At 41.5% G+C, this 21,412-nt stretch overlaps 1 protein-coding gene across 3 annotated transcripts in view; it reads left to right on the top strand.

Annotated features, from left to right (window-relative positions):
- The window catches only part of fbxl17 (F-box and leucine-rich repeat protein 17), a 317,987-nt gene that overhangs the window by 239,974 nt on the left and 56,601 nt on the right, over window positions 1–21,412 (top strand). Inside the window, exon 10 of one of the 3 annotated variants that reach the window (XR_006761752.2) lies at window positions 15,111–15,254. The exons of the other annotated variants lie outside the window; for them this stretch is intronic. The gene's annotated coding sequence lies outside the window, so the exon portion shown is untranslated. The remainder of the gene's footprint in view (window positions 1–15,110; window positions 15,255–21,412) is intronic. 3 annotated transcript variants of the gene reach the window in all.

The following is a 21,412-nucleotide window of genomic DNA, read 5'->3' as shown; positions in this document are numbered from 1 at the left end:
AATGCAAATGTATCTAAAATCTAATCAAACACCTCATGAGAGCTCATGTTGTCCAACATTTCTATAGGCTATGCAATTGCGTGAGAAAATAGAGTTCTGATGGCCTCTATTAAAAAGAGGAGGCTCCCATCAGCTTTTTATAGGCTAGGCCTATTACATTTTATTCATGAACTAATATAAGCACATTGCTTCACTCTAACACAGGAACATAGCCCACCTGGCTGGCATGAAAATGAACCATGGTGGAAAGCGTCCTCCAGCCGCTATTTAAATGCATAGATGACATGTATTTTTTCTCGTTGCCCCTGTTCCGAGACAGGTGCGTGATAATGGTCCATTCTAAATCAAAACTAATTTCACACATATATTATTTACTTTATGTAAAGACAACGTTAAATTAAGAATAGTCTGATGGGTGACAATATTAGCCTATCACTTGTGAATGACGTATTATCACAAGAAAGAGCACATATCTTTTTTTTTGGGGGGGGGGGGGGGCTTTTTCCAAATCATAGTAGCGCACCTCATGTATCCAAGCTCATATGCCTATAAATTTTGATAATGTTTGTATCGCAACTAACGTGGCCAATTAACTTCTTAAAATTAAGCACATTAATCTGCTTTATAACCGGTGTAGAGCTTAACTGGCATACATGAAGTTTGGGGAAGATCATTTTCACCATAAAAATGAACCTTTATAATAAAGCATTACAAGCATTATCGCATTTGTGAACAGTGTTTGCACTCTAATTGATTGCATTTTGGAACGTTTGCAGCCTACTGCCGTGTGCGCATTGATGCGCTTATAATGTGAAAAAATAGCCTAATAGTTTATCAACATTTTAAGCTAAAAGATCAGCCGATCAGTTTTTTTTTATCCGAGTGGTTGTATTAATTTGGGATCCCACAACAGTCCCAGAGTATGTTTTTTGGATATTTATTTATTGCAGAGAAGGACAAGTTGACCAATAGAATAGGTCAACTTTTGTCCTATGGGGATAGGATATTGTTTTGCTGTTCGTTAGGCCTACAGATCTTGTTGGCTGACAAAAAGTAGGCTAAATGTGGACAGTTCTAACATCTTCAATATGGACATGGAATTCAATAAGAGAGACGCGCACAGTTGCGTCCCCGATGTGTCTGTCTTCATTCACTTGTAGCCTACTTATTAGCTGAAATGCCATTGTCGGACATTGGCTACATTTGAGAGAGCCATGTGAGTGAGAGGTGCATTGTAGCACGGCAGCCGGAAGAAGGGAATTATAATTAGCCTATTATATTCAGCCCAAGGGCACAATGGCCACTTTGGCCGCAAAAGGCATGGATTTTCTTAGGGGGCATTACAGCCACACAATGGGGATGCCGTCGAGAAATTCAAGGCCTGCTGAGAATATTATCAAGTGCTTTTCAAATTGGGAATGAGAGACGGATGAAGTGTGTGCAGCTTGCAACGTTTTTCAAATCATCATTCGAGTCCCATCATTCAGCCTTAGAATGTATTAAAAATCAAAACATATAGCGTTTGTATCACAACTAACGTTGCATAAAGAACTCTAAATTAAGCATATAGGACCAGTTTCTTTGTTAACCTCTCTCGGGGAGGTGGGACGCTAAAATGTCATAATTCAAAGTTCTCAAACAAAGGACTATTTTACACCATTTTAAAGGTACACGTCTCCTTAATGTAACCACATTGTCCGATTTCAAAAAGGCTTTATGGCGAAAGCATAAAGTTAGATTATGTTAGGACAGTTCCAACACAAGAAAAAGCACACAGCCATTTTCCTAGCAAGGACAGGCATCACAAAAACCAGAAAACCAGCTAAAATGATGCACTAACCTTTGACGATCTTCATCAGATGACACTCCTAGGACATCATGTTACACAATACATGCATTTTTTGTTCGATCAAGTTCATATTTATATCCATAAACCCCATTTTACATTGGCGCGTGACGTTTAGAAAATATTTTGCCTCCAATACTGCCGGTGAATCAGCACAACAACAACATTTACAAAAATACTCGTCATAAACGTTGATAAAATATTAAACTGTCATTCAAAGAATTATAGATGAACATCTCTTTTATGCTAACGCTGTGACAGATTTCAAAAAAGCTTCAAGAGGAAAGCACACTTTGCAATAATCTGAGTACTGCGCTCAGAAAAATACACTAGGCAATTCAGATACCCGCCATTTTGGAGTCATCTAAAATATTAAATAGCATTAGAAATATTCACTTACCTTTGATGATCTTCATCAGAAGGCACTTCCAGGTCCACAATAAATGTTGCTTTGTTTGATAAAGTCCATAATTTATGTCCAAATAGCTCCTTGTTGTTAGCGCGTTCAGTTAGCTACTCCAAGTGTAGGAAGCACTCGGAAAATGTCACGACGAAAAGTAAAAAAAGTTATATTTACGTTCATTCAAACATGTCAAACGTTGTATAGCATCAATCTTTAGGGCCTTTATCACTTAGAACTTCAATAATATTCCAACTGGACGATTCCATTGTCTTGAAAAACGTTTTGGAACACAGCTACCTCTCACGTGAATGCACGCCAATGAACTGATGTCCATCCCTGGGTCACCAACTTCCCCACCTTCTTGTTCGCTCTCTGTTCATCATAGATGCCTCAAACAACTTTCTAAAGACTGTTGACATCTAGTGGATGCCTTAGGAAGTGCAAAATGAACCCTAAGTCACTGTGTGTTCGATAGGCAATGACTTGAAAGGACTACAAGCACCAGAATTCTCACTTCCTGGTTAGATTTTTTTCTCAGGTTTTTGCCTGCCATATGAGTTCTGTTATACTCACAGACATCATTCAAACAGTTTTAGAAACTTCAGAGTGTTTTCTATCCAAATCTACTAATAATATGCATATTCTAGTTCCTGGGCCCGAGTAGTAGGCTGTTTAATTTGGGTACGTTTTTCATCCGGCCATGAAAATACTGCCCCCTACCCTAGAGAGGTTAACCTCTCACCACAGAATAGCTGCATGTGTTCACTAACTCTGAAATCGTTTGAAGAAAATATCCTTTCTATTTTATTAATCTATGTTGAATTATATTCTTCATACTTTAAAATAATAAAAATATAATGCCACGGAATTCTTAGTAAATCTTGTCTGTTAAATGAGCTAGTGTAGCCCACAGCCCTATGGCATAGCCATATCAGGGCCTAACATAAGGACAACTCAGTATGCTATTCTGTTCTTCTGAAATAGACTACATTTTTATTCATATCATGTTTCTTTAGACCTGTCTAAAATAAATAATGGATTTACTGTGATGGTGTAGGCTATATTAAATTGATATATTAGACTTTTTAAAATGTAGATGTTCCAAAGGTCTGCATCAGTGGCTTGAAGGCTATGCATGGAAGCCAGGATATGCTAAACGTGTTTATGCTAATTGAACGGTCAATTACCTTGAGACCGGCAGTTATTAGCTTGACAATTACGGCTGACAACATTTCATGACCTCCACAGCCCTAGTTGGAGGTTAGTTACAGAACCTAACTGAGTAATGACACATAACAGGAGGAATCCACAGACATGCATACTGCGCCATTCAGGTGTATGTGTGTGCTTTGGTGCATGTGTGTTTGTGTTGGTACTGTATGTGTACTCAGGCACGTGCTAGGTGGTCAGCAGAGGTGCTATGCATTTCTAAAATGTCATTGTTATGTTGTTGATGCAATACGTTGCAACACTGTTTGTACTCATTAGACGCCGTATGGAATAAATACTGGGTCTTTATTATACTGCAGAGTCCCTGCTCCTTTGATTTGACCGTTTGTTTGACAGAGACCTTTGGGTGTGCTGAGGCCTCCAGTACCTATACTTTTGGTTATTTCAAACTCCTCTGTCCTCCCCTCTTCTCCTGCTGTAACCTGTTGATTCTCTCCTCTTCTCCTCTCCTACTGTAATCTGTAACTTCTCTCCTTCTCGAATCTCTCTCTCCTGTGAAGACTCATTTACAGAGCTGACTTAATCAGATGTGCCCCAGCAGAGAGCAGTATTTTGGAGCCGTGTGTGTTTTGAGAGACAGAAAGTGAGCTGTGTGTGGCCTGCAGATAGCAGGGCTTAGCAGAAGGGGGACTGCACTGTAAGCCCTCAATTATATGCCCGATAGACTGATACGGCATTGAGACACGAAAGTGTGTGTGTCAGAGAGAGACAGGGAGCGAGACAGACAGACAAACAGACAGATAATACACGTTTGTGTATGTTCAATGCGTTTGTCTGTCATAGTCCTTTCTGATAAATGATGAGCTCTTCTCCTCTACCACTGACTATTGTCTCTTCCAGCAGACAGAATAACACAGCACATTGGCCTTCTGCTCTTAGTTCAATTCAAGGGACTTTATTGGCATGGGAAACATGTTAACATTGCCAAAGCAAGTGAAGTAGATAATAAACAATCAAAATGAACAATAGACATTACACTCACAGAAGTTCCAAAAGAATCATGACATTTCAAATGTCATATGTGTATATACACAGTGGTGTAACTCTCTCTCTTTCTTTCTCTCTCTTTCTCTCTCTGTTTCTTTCTTTCTCTCTCTGTGTCTTTCTGTCTCTCTCTTTCTCTTTCTTTCTCTCTCTTTCTTTCTCTCGCTGTCTTTCTTTCTCTCTCTTTCTCTCTCTGTCTTTCTCTCTCTCTCGTGCTGAGTGGCGGTGTATGAGTTTAGTTTAGGGGAAGTGTGACTGACTCCTGGTACAGGGGAGGCTTTTCCCCTCACTGTCCTGATACACAGATGGACACGGTGGGGGGAGGGAGGGAGTGGGGGGTACGGTGAAGAAAAGATGTAGATGGAACTCATTTGGTAGTTTCTTTGTAAAATATGTAGTCCTGTTTAGTCTTTGGCCCACTGAGATGTCAAGAGGAAACCAAACATAGTCCTCATCCACAGCTAGATTAAATCAGCATTGGTATCCTCCTACACTACATTGTTCATTTGAACTATTAGTTTTATGTACAGGCTGTGCCCAGAGCGAAACAACCTTCACATCCTACTGGGCAGTACAATTAGAGTGACCTTATACTGGGCAGTTGCTTTGTTCAAACAGCAAAGTATTGCTTTGTTCAGGTAACACTGTGCTTGTTGCTGTTAGTGTGAATTTGATTACAGAGTTAACTCAGTCACTGCTGATATAGCCCCATAACCTTAGTGCGGTACACCACTGTTGGCTCATACTGCCTCCATGTTATTAAACCCATGTGATGATCTCAATGGGCCCACTATTAACCACTTCACTGCTCTGCTATAGGCCCATAACCTCCCATGGACAAAGTTACTACTAAACCTCACTGTACTATTGTCTTATTGTGAACCTCCATATTAACCCTCTATGGTGCTTCGAGGGGAGCACTGCTGATAAATCCAAATAACCCGTAATACCCATAACCCTGCTCAGACCGCTGGAGACAGACAAAGCAGCCCTTTCAGACAGCCTGGCAGGAAAACTGTTATTAAGGGACCAAGTACTACCTTTTATTAGAGCATATTATTCTAGATAAACTCCCATAGGACCCTTGTCTTACAACGCACACGCAAACACTCCCCGTTATTAGGGGATATTAGCCTACCTAAGGCAAAAGGCCCAAAAGGGCCCTATCTAACAACAAACAAAACACACACACACACACACACCCTGGTCGAACTTGGATAAACACATAACGTAACTGTTATGGGACCATTTAGCCTGTGAGCCAGAGGGGAAGTGGCAGCACATACAAGCTGTTTAGTGTTTAGCTATAGAAATATGAGACGGTCAATGTTTCCATCCTCACTTATACTTCATGGGATGGAAATTGTAGCTTTCTTGTAAATAGTTTTTACAGCTAGAAAACACACAAGCACATACACGCTTGTGTGTGCACACGCAGTATTATCAAAGCACAAACTATTAATTAACACCTACTGAGCGCTCATGGAACCCGAATGTACGTCTTCAAGGTTTTAGTGAGAGGGAAACAGAATTAGGCTGAGAATTAGGCTGAGACTCAGATTTTTCACTTTAAAATGTATGTCAAACAAAAAACATTTGATTTCAAAGTTTAACAAACCATACAACTATATGCACATTGACTACTTTTAACAATTTACACCGAAAATTTGTCAAAAGTACATTTACTTGAAGAACAGTGCAGATACAACATTTGGTAACCTTTTGATAATTTAAGTATAAATTGTGCACAGATATAGAATTTTAAGAGGCTGTTATATTAAATCAAGTGGCCTTTTAATATAGACCACATGGAAAATTCTTTACATTTGCTAAAGTGCCAGCTTCTGGGAAGATTTGATCCCACTTAACCCCAGCATTTATCTAAGTTTTCACCAGAATTGTAAAAACCGAGTTATTTTTTTTTTCTTTGATAAAGTCATTTCTAAAGATGATTATTTCGATAATTTTGTGTATAATCTTAAGGTAAAAAAAAACAACCAACCTGTCCCTCATTTTAAGGTCAGCCCAGATACGTCAACGGAACTCTCGTTTAAATATGGTGAAACTATTCCTTTTAAAATGTTTCCTTTTTTTTTCTTCTAAAGAAACATTGAATATCTAATAGTCAAACCATAGTGTGTGAGCAGGTGAGCTGATACGGCTTTTTTTTGTCTGTTTTGTGTTGGGAAACTGAGCTGGTTGGGCATAAGACGTCAACTTTGTTACCCATAGATATACAGGCTACAAATGTTTTAACAATACAATAAAAAAAATGTGTGTAGCTTGCATTCAATTTCCCCTCCCTGTTGCACACAACAAGCTTCCATTTCTCCTGTCGGGGGGGGGGGGGGTGTTATGGATGATTTGGAAGAAAAAGCCGTCAACCCTGCCACTTAATAGAGGCTTTTTTTGTTATTTAACCTCTTGAGATGGGACAACTTATTGTTGAACATGTGCTCTTTATGATAATGTTCAAATTAGGTGGAATTAAATGTTTTCTACACTCAAAAGGCACCTAATTGGCGGAACGACCCATCTATTTCTGAATACATGGTTAGAATACACAATCTCCCTAGCTACCGCACAGCCAAGTGTATGCTGAGTGTTGTATTGAACATGGGCTGGGATTGGGCTTGTATGCATGCTTATTGAACAGTGCAGCAGGTTACAGTAGCAATGGCAACAACGTGTGTCATGTGGCTATAGTCAGTAACAACATTAGAGGAATCACATTAGGCTTTGGTTTAGGTTTATCAGGCAGGATTCCTAAGAGTCAGTATTATTAAATTACTATTTGAAAAGAAATTCAGAGTCAAATTGTGTGTGTATGCCGGTGCCAGTACATGTGTACTTGGTATACTGTGTGTGTGTGTGTGTGTGTGTGTGTGTGTGTGTGTGTGTGTGTGTGTGTGTGTGTGTGTGTGTGTGTGTGTGTGTGTGGAACAGATGCGCTTGAGCTCAATTTCGAGTCTCAGCAAAAGGTCTGAATACTTATGTAAATAAGGTATTTTTGTCTTTTGTTTTTAATAAATTTGCAAACATTTCTAAAGACTTGTTTTCGCTTTGTCATTATGTGGTATTGTGTGTAGATTGCTGAGGAAATGGTTTTATTTAATCCATTTTAGAACAATTCTGTAGCGTAACAAAATGTGGAAAAAGTCAAGTGGTCTGAATACTTTCCGGAGGCACTGTATATATTGTGTGTCTCTGTCTCCAGGGCAGTCTACACTAAGCTTTCTCTTCCTTCCCTTATTATTCTGTTGTCATAGTAGCAGAGGGCTGGCCTGGCACTAGCCGTTACACTGAGTGACAAAAAAACATTAAGTCACTGACGTGTGTGTGTGTGTGTGTGTGTGTGTGTGTGTGTGTGTGTGTGTGTGTGTGTGTGTGTGTGGTGTGTGTGTGTGTGTGTGTGTGTGTGTGTGTGTGTGTGTGTGTGTGTGTGCGCGTCAGTGACAGGAAGACAGATTGCAGCTCATTCTAGAACATGACATTCTAATCATTGGGTATGTTAATTAAGGCCACTGTATTGGAATGTTTCATGAGGGAACGGTCAGGTGGAACACTTTATGGCCGTCAACACTGAGACTGTGAAGAGGGGTGTGTGTGTGTGCAACAGGAATCTGTGTGTGTGTGTGCTCGTAGGTGTGCGTGCCTGTGTGTGTTACCCAATCCTTAAGTCAACTTGATTCCGACAAATTGTGGTTACATGACAACCTTTTTTCCCCTCATAGGCTATTGCAAGCTTGTGTGTGACTCTGTGTAAGAAATCGATAAAAAGCGAGACTGTGTATGAGTCTTTCTAATTCTTGATATTTTCTAATACTGTCACTGTCACCCACCGGGGTTAGCTAGCCAATTGTAGCACCTTGAGTGTGCTGGCATACCACTGAATGATACATACAGTATCAGTCAAAAGTTTGGACACACCTACTCATTCAATGACGACAGAGTGATGGAAAAGCAGCCAAGAAGTGCTCAGCATATGTGGGAACTCCTTCAACAGTTGGAAAAGCATTTCAGGTGAAGCTGGTTGAGAGAATGCCAGGAGTGTGCAAAGCTGTCATCAAGGCAAAGGGTGGCTACTTTGAAGAATCTCCAAAATAAAATATTTGTTTATCACATTTTTGGTTACTACATGATTCCATATGTGTTATTTCATAGCTTTGATGTCTTCACCATTATTCTGCAATGTAGAAAATGTAAAAAATAAAGAAAAACCCTTGAATGAGTAGGTGTGTCCAAACTTTTGACTGGTACTGTATATAGTATACTGCTACAAGGCTAGCTAAGGCTAGCTTCCACCATCCATGTGTTGCATTATACAGTACCATTTCTACTGTGTGTGGGAGACTGTCAGTTAGTCACTAAGAGAGAGAGAGGGAAGCAGTTGTAGTGCTGCTCACAGTTAAGTGATTCAGTGTTATGTTTACCAAGTTCCAATTGAATCATCTGTTGTTGTTGTTTATTACTTTGTTGTTGTTGCTGCCAGGGTGTGCGTTGGTGGCAGCATTTTGGGCGATTTGCAAGAACAAAAACAGTTAAATGGTTTTTCTAACAATTGTATGAGCCATTGAAGTTCAAGAGAAGACATTTGTTTGCAGTATGATGCTAAATGCTACTTCATCCCTTGTTAAGGGATATAGATCTATTCTGTTCGTTGGCTCTGTTTACAATGAGGTATTTTTGTTGATTTATCCTTGATTTTATCAGGGCATTATAGTTGTGTGTGTTTTGCCCACTTTTCTAGCTACAGTATAAGTATTGGGTAGAAACCCCCTCCATGGTGTGTGTGTGTGTGTACGAGTTAATATTTCATCACATTTACTCTCCACGGATCAGCAGCAGGCAGAGAGGATCATGGTCCATGTGATAGTGTTTGATGGAATGTTCCAGACAAATATCTGATATGTGCTGTACAGTACTGTGGAAGTGTGTTGTGGAATGTTGCCTTTCCAGCCAGTGCCTGCTACAGTAGTAGTTATTTAATGGGATGGTGTGAGCATTGTGATTTAGCAGGGTCTGCTAGCAGCAACCGTCTGTCTGTCTCTGTGATGAAGAGGAATCCACTACAAGGTCACCACAAATAAATATGGCCGCCCACTTACATCATCAATCAGCGTAGAGTAATGTCAGTGGGCAAAGCCTGCTTGTAAACTTATCAGAGCTTGCCAGATTCATATCTCTTCTTGAGGAGAGGGGAATAAGAAATACGTGGAATTTACAGTATTGGTTGCACAAACTAAAAGTAGAAATACAGTTGAAGTCGGAGGTTTACATACACTTAGGTTGGAGTCATTAAAACACATTTTTCAACCACTCAATGACACAAGTCATTTTTCCAACAATTGTTTCCAGACAATAATTCACTGTATCACAATTCCAGTGGGTCAGAAGTTTACCTACACTAAGTTGACTGTGCCTTTTAAGCTTTAGAAGCTTCTGATAGGCTAATTGACATCATTAGAGTCAATTGGAGGTGTACCAGTGGATGTATTTCAAGGCCTACCTTCAAACTCAGTGCCTCTTTGCTTGACATCATGGGAAAATCAAAATAAATCAGCCAAGACATCAGAAAAAAAATTGTAGACCTGTAGAACCAGTCTGGTTCATCCTTGGTAGCAATTTCCAAACGCTTGACGGTACCACGTTCATCTGTACAAACAATAGTACGCAAGTATAAACACCATGGGACCACGCAGCCGTCATACCGCTCAGGAAGGAGACACATTCTTTCTCCTAGAGATGAACGTACTTTGGTGCAAAAGTGCAAATCAATCTCAGAACAACAGCAAAGGATCTTGTGAAGATGCTGGAGGAAACAGGTACAAAAGTATCTATATCCACAGTAAAACGAGTCCTATATCGACATAACCTGAAAGGCCGCTCAGCAAGGAAGAAGCCACTGCTCCAAAACTGCCATAAAAAAAGCCAGACTACGGTTTGCAACTGCATATGGGGACAAAGATCGTACTTTTTGGATAAATGTCCTCTGGTCTGATGAAACAAAAATAGAACTGTTTGGCCATAATGACCATCGTTATGCTTGGAGGAAAAAGGGGGAGGCTTGCAAGCCGAAGAACACCATCCAGACCGTGAAGCACGGGGGTGGCAGCATCATGTTTTGGGGGTGCTTTGCTGCAGGAGAGACTGGTGCACTTCACAAAATAGATGGCATCATGAGGCAGGAAAATGATGTGGATATATTGAAGCAACATCTCAAGACATCAGTCAGGAAGTTAAAGCTTGGTTGCAAATGGGTCTTCCAAATGGACAATGACCCCAAGCATACTTCAAAAGTTGTGGCAAAATGGCTTAACCCTTTCACAGGTGAGTTCCAAATATCTCTAACGGTCGCCCCAGCGTGAGTTTTACATGGAAGTTTTACTAGGATTAAATGTCAGGAATTGTGAAAAACTGAGTTTAAATGTATTTGGCTAAGGTGTATGTAAACTTCCAACTTCAACTGTAGTAACTTATTGTTTGAGCTTCTTGTCGTTTTAAGATCCCTTGTATGTCAGCCTTCTACTCCTCATGAATTCAACGGTTGGTTCAGAGTGTCTGAGGGAGGGAGGGAGGCAGGCTGTGGGGATTTCTATAAGAATGTACCTCTTGTTTAAGAATAGCTTTCTGACCCAAGGAATCATTCAAGACTAGAAGTCAACAGAACTAGAAGTCTATCAGAGGCCAGAACAAAACCAGCCATTTAGCCATTTTCTAGTTCACAAGTCATAGTTAGGCCTCATTTGTATTCTCTCAGTACATTAACAACATAATCAGCAGCTGATCTCACATTGAACAACAACTCATCTCACATGGAGCGCAGTATAGTGGAAACCTTGCTTTTGCCTAGTAAGTCATGTCAGATGACTGATCACAATGAAGTAAGAAGGAAAGGTGCATTGTAGACGTATTACAGCAGGGCATTCTTGTTTCCCCCACCAGTCTGCCAACACAAACATCACAGAGCCCATATACAGCTCATAGCCCAGCGAGGTCTATTATCTTCCCATGGTGCCATGTCCAATAGCACAGTGTGGTTAACAACATGGCCGCCCGGGGTTCTCTGGATGTCATTCACTGTTTCTTTCCACCCTCATGCTTGCATTTAACACACTTTTTCACAAGACCTGAGTTAAGAGCCAAGAGCAAGCTGGAGGTAGTGTAGTGACTAGTCAGTATGGCCAGAGGGCATGATAACACTATAGAACAGTAGTTCTATAGCCCAGAGGGCTATTTTGTTTTCTCATGACCAACCAGGTACGCTATTTGGCTGTCCTTAATTACTCCGGTACGGATGTGCCGGCGATTTAAAATATTTACCTCAGCGAGAGTCAGCGAACACACTGTGGTTTGTTTAATGGGGTGTAAAACGCTGCGCTACACCGGTGTGGTGATGATTAATGCCTCACAGACACCGTGGAACACAGAGACTTTATTTTCTGTTTTTGGCACTCGCCAGGAAAACAGTTAAGAAATAGAGAAGAAGAAAAAACTCACAAAATGTTTGAATGGATCCATGAAGTTGCCGTCGCGCTCCATTTGGTCCTCGCTCGCGCCCCCAAATGACTAATGTTACGGTTAGGAGAGGCCCCACCATCAACAGAGGCAAACCAGCGAGACGCCCAAATCGGGCCTGTTATGTCAATTACGCTGACGTGTGTGTGTGTATATGTCTATGTATGAACACCAGGCTGGCCTCGTGCTTAGAAATCCTTCTAATTACAGTAGGAAGAGCTGTACCTTGTGACACCTTGCCACCTAGACACTTCATCATCAAAGGAGACGGGCTGCTCTGCTAACATGGCTGCCCTTTGCCTTTTCATGTTTTCTCCGACAACTAATTAGATTGTGCGCCGTGTTTTGAACTTCTCTCCTCATCATTACCTGTATCATTATGCTGTCTGTCTTTGATTATGGACCAGAAGTCATTGCCCTTAGACAGTCTACTGTATATCTGTGTGTGGGTACAATAGGTCTGAAACTCCCCCCTCTCCAAGCGTAGACCGACAGGCCCCAGCCCTCCATCACCTTGTTAGATACAACACAGGGTCTATCTGTGTTGCGCGGCAGGTTGCTGGAACGTTCTAATAGCGTTTCCATTCACAGGAAGGCATGACGTCATACAGTAGAGATGGCAGCCGCTGGGCTGGTATAATGTGAGTGGATTGAGCATTTGAAACGCTGACGTTAGGGAGCCTTATTTTGTATAAGCTACTTTTACTGTGTGTCTTGGCGCTCTTCCAGATAAGTGTCTTGGTACATAGAAGTTATAGAGCACTGATATAAGTTATAAACCCCTGCCTGAAGGAGTGGGGTCAACTTGTTATGTACTCCCATGATAAACGCCTTCAAAAACAGAGAAAGCGATATAGGCCTTGTTTGATAGCCAGCCTCTCCTATTTAATCAGAAGTGGTTGTATTTCACATTAAAAAGCTGACATGGATCGCTTGCTTTTATAACAAATTAGAAGGGACACTCAGCTAAAATACGTGCTGGACAGGATTGGAAATGCGCTTTACACTGGTAAGCATCTCTAGTGTTAATTAATAAAACTTTTCTGCCAGAGGTAGATTAATTACCGTTTTGCTGTTGCTTTGTCGTACTCACGTAGGCGGCAGCCGCTGATTGGCTGAATACCCAGGTTGCGGGGTGGTTGGAGTTGTCAACAATGCAGCATGACAGAAATATGATGGCGAGGCCTCCCGAGTGACGCAGCAGTCTAAGGCGTCACTGCAGACAGCCTTCCGTTACTCGGAGACGTGAATCCCTCTGTCCTTCGACTATTGTTGGATATAGATGTCCGGTTTATCAGGTCCCAGGCTCCCATGACTATTATGATTATTTATTTTAGTTAATTACAATTAGCTTTTTACTTTAGCCCCATCTGTACCTGATAAAGCAGATCTAGTCTCACGTGCAGAAGTAACCCATCTGGCGTGAGAGTCGTTGGGATGGAGACTAGAGCAGATCCAGAATTTCTGACTGAACGCACATTAGAGCACCCCAGGATGGTCCAATTACTTTGTTCTGTTATAATTTATGTTATGAAATTCTGCGATTTCATTCGGGCAGCCCCCCCCCCCCATTGCAAATTGCTGGCCTATGCAGGCCTATGCAGTCACTGAGTAGTGTCGTGTCTTGACTGTCATTAATGTGTTTTGACTGTTATTTTATAAAATAATTACATACCACGTTCAATTATTACACGATTAAATGAATCATATAACAATTAAGTAGTAATCTGGGGCACCACGGGAAAAGTTATTTAACAAGTTTATCTTATATCAGTAACAGTCAATTCATTAATTCTTATTTACCTTCAGTCTCATTCTGAATGTCTCAAAATTCTTGGATATTTGCACAAACCCTCGCATAAATGATAAATCAGCGATATACAAATTGCCTTAATTATTTATTTACTAACTAACTAAATAATCACACATAATTACATAAACAAACAGAATAACTTACACATTGATTAAAAAAAATTTTTTTTTTAAATGCATGAAATGTATGTATTCACTACTGTAAGTCGCTCTGGATAAGAGCGTCTGCTAAATGACTAAAATGTAAATGTAAAAATGATTACTACACAATGCAATGAAAAGTCCCTAGTGGACTAAACCGATATGACGGCTTGTTACACAAAATGGCAGATTCAAAAAAGGGGGAAAGGGAGAGACAAAGAAATTCCACTATCGTACAGACAGCTTATAACTATGCTCATGGAAATGCAAATACTTTGCACATGAACGGCCGCTCATTCGAAAGAATTGCAATGTACATATTTACGTGTGTATGTCTGCTTTCTCTCTGTTGAAAACACTCGATCCACCTACGGGGAGTAATTCGACAGGAAGTCTCTAGTTGTATAAGTCTCTGGTTGTCTACCAGAGATCACCATGTCCTTTGTAGTTGTAGTAGGTTGGTCTTGGAGTGTCTGTTAGAACAAATTTTCCAGACGTACCAATGTTCGTTGAATGGATCTTTCAAAGTACCACCCAGTGGTTCTCGGGCGAGTTTACTAGACTGAAGTACTTGAACAGCTGCAGACTGAATGTTCCTGTGTAGTCTTCTTCGAGAAAGAGTTTCAGAATTTTTAACCATTTCAACGTGTAGCCACGCTCCATGTTTTTCTGGTCTCATAGAGTCTAACCATTCGTGACGACCGGTTCAACACCGTCCTCCTGCTTGGTCTAATGTAAATTTCATCAGGAGGGTTTTATGCACTCTGGCAAAAGGGGGCGTTCCATGAAACCGACATAATGTCTGTGCTCACGTGAGTGTGGTCACTGACTGGGTTGAACTTTTATATGAAAAACAATTCTCATTTAGAAGGCTAACATCACATTTCATCTTCGCACAAATAGTTTCATATTTAATCCTATAAGTTTCACAACATTTGGATGTAACTTGACAACTGGGAAATATACACATTCAGAGATACAGTTATGTTTTTATACCGTCCTTAATGAGATCCCAAAACAACAACTGATCTGACATAATTGTTTTTTAAGTACCCATGGACCATTCCAATTGTTTGGATTGCAGAAATATTGTTTCATTATCCAATATTGGATGTCACAGTACTACAAAATCTCTCTCAGTTGTAACAAAGGGATTTTTAACTTCCATTTCTGCAGAGTGGGAGAGAAAGAGTTCCTGCAGGTATTTACGACCGTCATAAAACGGCCAACTTCACCCCATCTGCGGGAGAGAGAGGGCGCTGTAGAGCGGACCTACTGTAACCTGATCCTTCAGATCTTCACAGGAGAGTCATAACAGTAGTAAGTAACTGAACAGCTTGTTTTAAACAATATATTTTTGAAACAGGAAAATATACAAATGAACCACACTTTTATGAGCATTTAAAATGTAACCCATGAATTATTTAATGTACAGTGCCTTTGGAAAGTATTCAGATCCCTTGAATTTTTCCACATTTTGTTAGTTTACAGCCTTATTTTAAAATTTATTAAATCGTTTTTTGTCCTCATCCTCATATTTTTTGTTAAAAATAAATACAAAATATAGATATTTTTCCAATCACAAGTGGGGCGCCACCCCTAACGCCATATAGTGGACAAAAAATGGAAAGGACAAAAAGTCCTGGCTTAGTAGTTATGGTGTCCCCTGTGATGCAATGCTACAGGGTGATATTTCATAGACAGCACTTAGTTTTGATATTCGTCAGTCAGCCGAAACCACAGTAGTTTTTAGAACGTACGGTAGCAGTTTAAAGTCAGTGTAGTAAAAGAGTCACAGTATCAAAGAGAATATATATATATATATATATATATATAAATGCAAGCGTCAAAATAGTGGCTCTGAAGATGACTTAGGGAAACTTCAGTCACTGTGTTGCAGCACAATATTGTACTGTGTTATTAATTCAATTTAAAAAGTGTGGCACAGCATATGTGAAATATGCGGAAGGTAGCCTAGCGGTTAGAGCATTGGGCCATTAACCCGAAAGGCCGACAAGGTTTACCCTTGTCGAGCAAGGCACTTAACCGTAATTTGCTCTAGGGGAGCCGTACTACTATGGCTGACCTTGTAAAACAACACATTTCACTGTGTTGTGACAATAAAACATATATATATTTTTTTTTACTGTAGAGATAGGACAGTTGAACTGCCATATGAAGCCTAGTTGTCAGTGATGTCTTCCATTGTTACTGTATATATAGTGGCATTTGAGCCCCTATTCCCAGAGGTGACATGCCACTCTGTTCTTACACAGTGACATAGTGTTGGGGTTAAGTGGGTTAAGTGACGAGTGCCATGTCACACTGACTGGAAGGAGATGCCATCACTCTCTATTCCCCATCTTTACATAGCAGCTGTGAGAGTTGGATACTAAGTGCCGCCACCCCCACAACTACTCTCTCTTTCTCGGTCTCTCCCACCCCCACCCCCCCCCCCTCTGACTGGCTGGCTGTGAAACTGTTATCAGGATGTTAGGTCACCTCCATCTATTTGACCTTCACTGTGACATAATCTATTGACACTTGACTTACCACTTGACTTACTGTCTGTTTGAATGGTTAATAATATTAGCCTTTGGAAATATTGTTTTTAGCAAAGTTGGGACTAGACTGAGAGTTACACTGTTACACCTGAGGCCCCTGGTCTTATATGCAAACCACACCGGCAACATTGCATGTGCGAGCGTCGCAAAATAAATGTAAACATGTTATTCAATCATTTCACCCACTCCGCTCGCCCATGTAAATGAGTGTCTGTGTAGCCAAGAGCTAAAATAGAACGGTCAGTGCAATCTAGCATCCTTGGGACGTCCCTTACCCTAAATCAGTGGTGGAAAAAGTACCCAATTGTCATACTTGACCAAAAGTAAAGATACCTTAATAGAAAATGACTCAAGTGAAAGTCACCCAGTAAAATACTACTTGAGTAAAAGTAAGAAAGTATTTGGTTTTAAATATACTTAAGTATCAAAAGTAAATGTAATTGCTAAAATATACTTAAGTATCAAAAGTAGAATTTAAGAATAATTTAAAATTCTTTAAATTAAGAAAACCAGATGGCACAATGTTCTTGTTTTTTAAATTTATGCATAGCCAAGGGCACACTCCAACACTCAGACATAATTTACAAACAAATCATTTGTGTTTAGTGAGTCCGCCAAATCAGAGGCAGTAGGGATAACCAGGGATGTTCTCTTGATAAGTGTGTGAATTGGACCGTTTTCTGTCCTGCTAAGCATTTAAAATGTAACGAGTACTTTTGGGTGTCAGGGAAAATGTATGGAGTAAAAAGTCATTATTTTCTTTAGGAATGTCGTGAAGTAAAAGTTGTCAAAAATATAAATAGTGAAATATAGTACAGATACCCCCCAAAACTACTTAAGTAGTACTTTAAAGTATGTTTACTTAAGTACTTTGCACCATTGTCCTAAGCTTAACCTTTACCTAACTCTAACCTTAATCCTTACCTTAACCATTTTAAATGTCTACTTCAATTGGGTAGGGAAGTCCCATTGTTCCCAAATAGCACGGACCAACTTATCCAAGATGGCGTAGCAGTCAGACGTCTTTGTCTTTGTCCTGTCGTGTCCCTTGTATATATCTTTTTACATCTTTTTCTTCGCATATATTTTTAAAACATTTTCCTAAACCTCAACTTCTAAATACTCTCCTGCAACCCACCTCACCCAATGTGGCGTGGATCTGTTTTTTTTCCTAAAGTATTTCTATTTACTTCAGATCTGGAATCCCTCAACTGAAGCTAGCCAGCTAACTACCTACCAGCTATCAGTCAGCAAATCATTGCTAGCGGTCATCAGCTAACCTTGCGCTCGGAAAGCTCTCGCCAGTTCGAACAACGTGACTCAAACCAGAGCATAACGGACCTATTGTTATTTTTAATTTTTTTCCCCCCATATCCCCGGATTCCTACCGCAAACTCTGAACATTTTCATCTGGATCTTCGCAACTAGCTAACCGCAATCCCGGGTGACTACTCCTGGCTAGCGTTTCCATCCCGGAGCAAGCACCAATTAGCCTGAAGCTAGCCTGGCCAGGGCTCCTGTGCTACCACCGAAGCCTACTCCTGGGCTACAATATCCGGACCCCTTCTACTGCCGGTACGGGACAAGGAACCCCGTCGATCCTCTACGACTGGAATACCGACATAATCTGCCCGAGGATTCCAACAGGCCCCTCAGGCGCGATGTCCGCTGAAGGCCCATTCTGCTAACCGCAGCCTACTAGCTACCAAGAGCTACTTGGAACCCTACTAATTCCACGACTGGTCTATCAACGTCACCGCACGAAGAGGCAAAAACAGACTTACCCCCATCGCGTCGTCCCCCAAAGGCTAACTTGCTAGCCCTGGTCTGTTAACTGCTAGCTTGCTTGCCCCGGTCTGCTAACTGCTAGCTTGCCTGCCCCGGTCTGCTAACTGCTAGCCCCGATCTGCCAACTGCTTGCTTGCTAACCCGGTCTGCTAACTGCTAGCTTGCCAGCCCCGGTCTGCTAACTGCTAGCTTGTTTAGCCCCGGCCTACTAATTGTTAGCTTGTTAGCATCGGCCTGCTAACTGCCTGAATCGCCGTGTCTCCAGTCAGCCCAACCACTCACTGGACCCATATGTTCACTTGGCTACGCATGCCTCTCTCTAATATCAATATGACTCATCCATTACTGTCCTGGTTAGTGATTACTGTCTTATTTCACTGTAGAGCTTCTAGCCCTGGTCAATATGCCTTAACCAACCATGTTGTTCCACCTCCTACATATGCGATGATATCACCTGGTTTAAACGTCTCTAGAGACTATATCTCTCTCATCATTACTCAATGCCTAGGTTTACTTCCAATGTACTTACATCCTGCCTTACTTTTGTCTGTACACTATGCCTTGAATCTATGCTATCGTGCCCAGAAACCTGCTCCTTTTACTCTCTGTTCCGATCGTGCTAGACGGCCAGTTCGTATAGCCTTTAGCCGTACCCTTATCCTACTTCTCCTCTGTTCCTTTGGTGATGTGGAGGTTAATCCAGGTCCTGCAGTGCCTAACTCCACTCCCACTCCCCAGGTGCTCTCATTTGTTGACTTCTGTAACCGTAAAAGCCTTGGCTTCATGTATGTTAACATTAGAAGCCTACTCCCTAAGTTTGTTTTACTCACTGCTTTAGCACTCTGCCAACCCGGATGTCTTAGCCGTGCCTGAATCCTGGCTTAGGAAAACCACCAAAAACCCTGAAATCTCCATCGCTAACTATAACATTTTCCGCCAAGATAGAACTGCCAAAGGGGGCGGTGTTGCAATCTACTGCAAAGATAGCTTGCAGAGTTCTGTATTACGATCCAAATCTGTACCCAAACAATTTGAGCTTCTACTTCTAAAAATTCACCTTTCCAGAAACAAGTCTCTCACTGTTGCCGCTTGCTATAAACCTCCCTCTGCCCCCAGCTGTGCCCTCGATACTATATGTGAATTGATTGCCCCCCATTTATCTTCTGAGCTCGTGCTACTAGGTGACCTAAACTGGGACATGATTAACACCCCGGCCATCCTACAATCTAAGCTTGATGCCCTCAATCTCACACAAATGATCAATGAACCTACCAGGTACAACCCCAAATCCATAAACACGGGCACCCTCATAGATGTCATCCTAACTAACTCACCCTCCAAATACACCTCTGATGTTTTCAATCAAGATCTCAGCAATCACTGCCTCATTGCCTGCATCCGTAATGGGTCTGCGACCAAACGACCACCCCTCATCACTGTCAAACGCTCCCTAAAACACTTCTGCGAGCAGGCCTTTCTAATCGACCTGGCCAAGGTATCCTGGAATGACATTGACCTCATCCCGTCAGTAGATGATGCCTGGCTATTCTTTAAAAGTGCCTTCTTCACCATCTTAAATAAGCATGCCCCACTCAAAAAATGTAGAGCTAGGAATAGATATAGTCCTTGGTTCACTCCAGACCTGTCTGCCCTTGACCAGCACAAAAACATCCTGTAGTGTTCTGCATTAGCATCAAATAGCCCCCGTGATATGCAACTTTTTCAGAGAAGTTAGGAACAAATATACACAAGCAGTTAGAAAAGCTAAGGCTAGCTTTTTAAAACAGAAATTTGCATCCTGTAGTACTAACTCAAAAAAGTTCTGGGACACTGTAAAGTCCATGGAGAAGAAGAGCACCTCCTCCCAGCTGCCCACTGCTCTGAGGCTAGGAAACACTGTTACCACCGATTAAATCCACTATAATTGAGAATTTCAATAAGCATTTCTCTACGGCTGGCCATGCTTTCCACCTGGCTACCCCTACCCCGGTCAACTGCCCGGCACCCTCCACAGCAACCCGCCAAAGTCCCCACCATTTCTCCTTCACCCAAATCCAGATAGCTGATGTTCTGAAAGAGCTGCAAAATCTGGACCCATACAAATCAGCCGGGCTAGACAATCTGGACCCTCTCTTTCTAAAATTATCTGCCGAAATTGTTGCAACCCCTATTACTAGGGCCTGTTCAACCTCTCTTTCATATCATCTGAGATTCCCAAAGATTGGAAAGCTGCCGCGGTCATCCCCCTCTTCAAAGGGGGTGACACTCTAGACCCAAACTGCTACAGACCTATATCTATCCTAACCTGTCTTTCTAAGGTCTTCGAAAGCCAAGTTAACAAACAGATTACCAACCATTTCGAAGCCCACCGTACCTTCTCCGCTATGCAATCTGGTTTCCGAGCTGGTCATGGGTGCACCTCAGCCACGCTCAAGGTCCTAAACGACATCATAACCGCCATCGATAAGAGACATTACTGTGCAGCCGTATTCATCGACCTGGCCAAGGCTTTCGACTCTGCCAATCACCACATTCTTATTGGCAGACTGGACAGCCTTGGTTTCTCAAATGATTGCCTCGACTGGTTTACCAACTACTTCTCTGATAGAGTTCAGTGTGTCAAATCAGAGGGCCTGTTGTCCGGACCTCTGGCAGTCTCTATGGGTGTGCCACAGGGTTCAATTCTCGGGCCAACTCTCTTCTCTGTATCCATCAATGATGTTGCTCTTGCTGCTGGTGATTCTCTGATCCACCTCTACGCAGACGACACCATTCTGTATACTTCTAGCCCTTCTTTGGACACTGTGTTAACTAACCTCCAGATCAGCTTCAGTGCCATACAACTCTCCTTCCGTGGCCTCCAACTGCTCTTAAACGCAAGTAAAACTAAATGCATGCTATTCAATCGATCACTGCCCACACGGCTCTTACTTAGAATGCGTGGACAACTACAAATACCTGGGTGTCTGGTTAGACTGTAAACTCTCCTTCCAGACTCACATTAAGCATCTCCAATCCAAAATTAAATCTAGAATCGGCTCCTATATCGCAACAAAGCATCCTTCACTCATTCTGCTAAACATACCCTCGTAAAACTGACCATCCTACCGATCCTCGACTTCGGTG

Source organism: Salmo salar, chromosome 24, assembly GCF_965601325.2.
Source record: "Salmo salar chromosome 24, fSalSal1, whole genome shotgun sequence".
Taxonomy (NCBI): Eukaryota; Metazoa; Chordata; class Actinopteri; order Salmoniformes; family Salmonidae; genus Salmo; species Salmo salar.
Note: the sequence above shows the minus strand (reverse complement) of the source record. Positions and strands in the feature narration are given on the sequence as shown.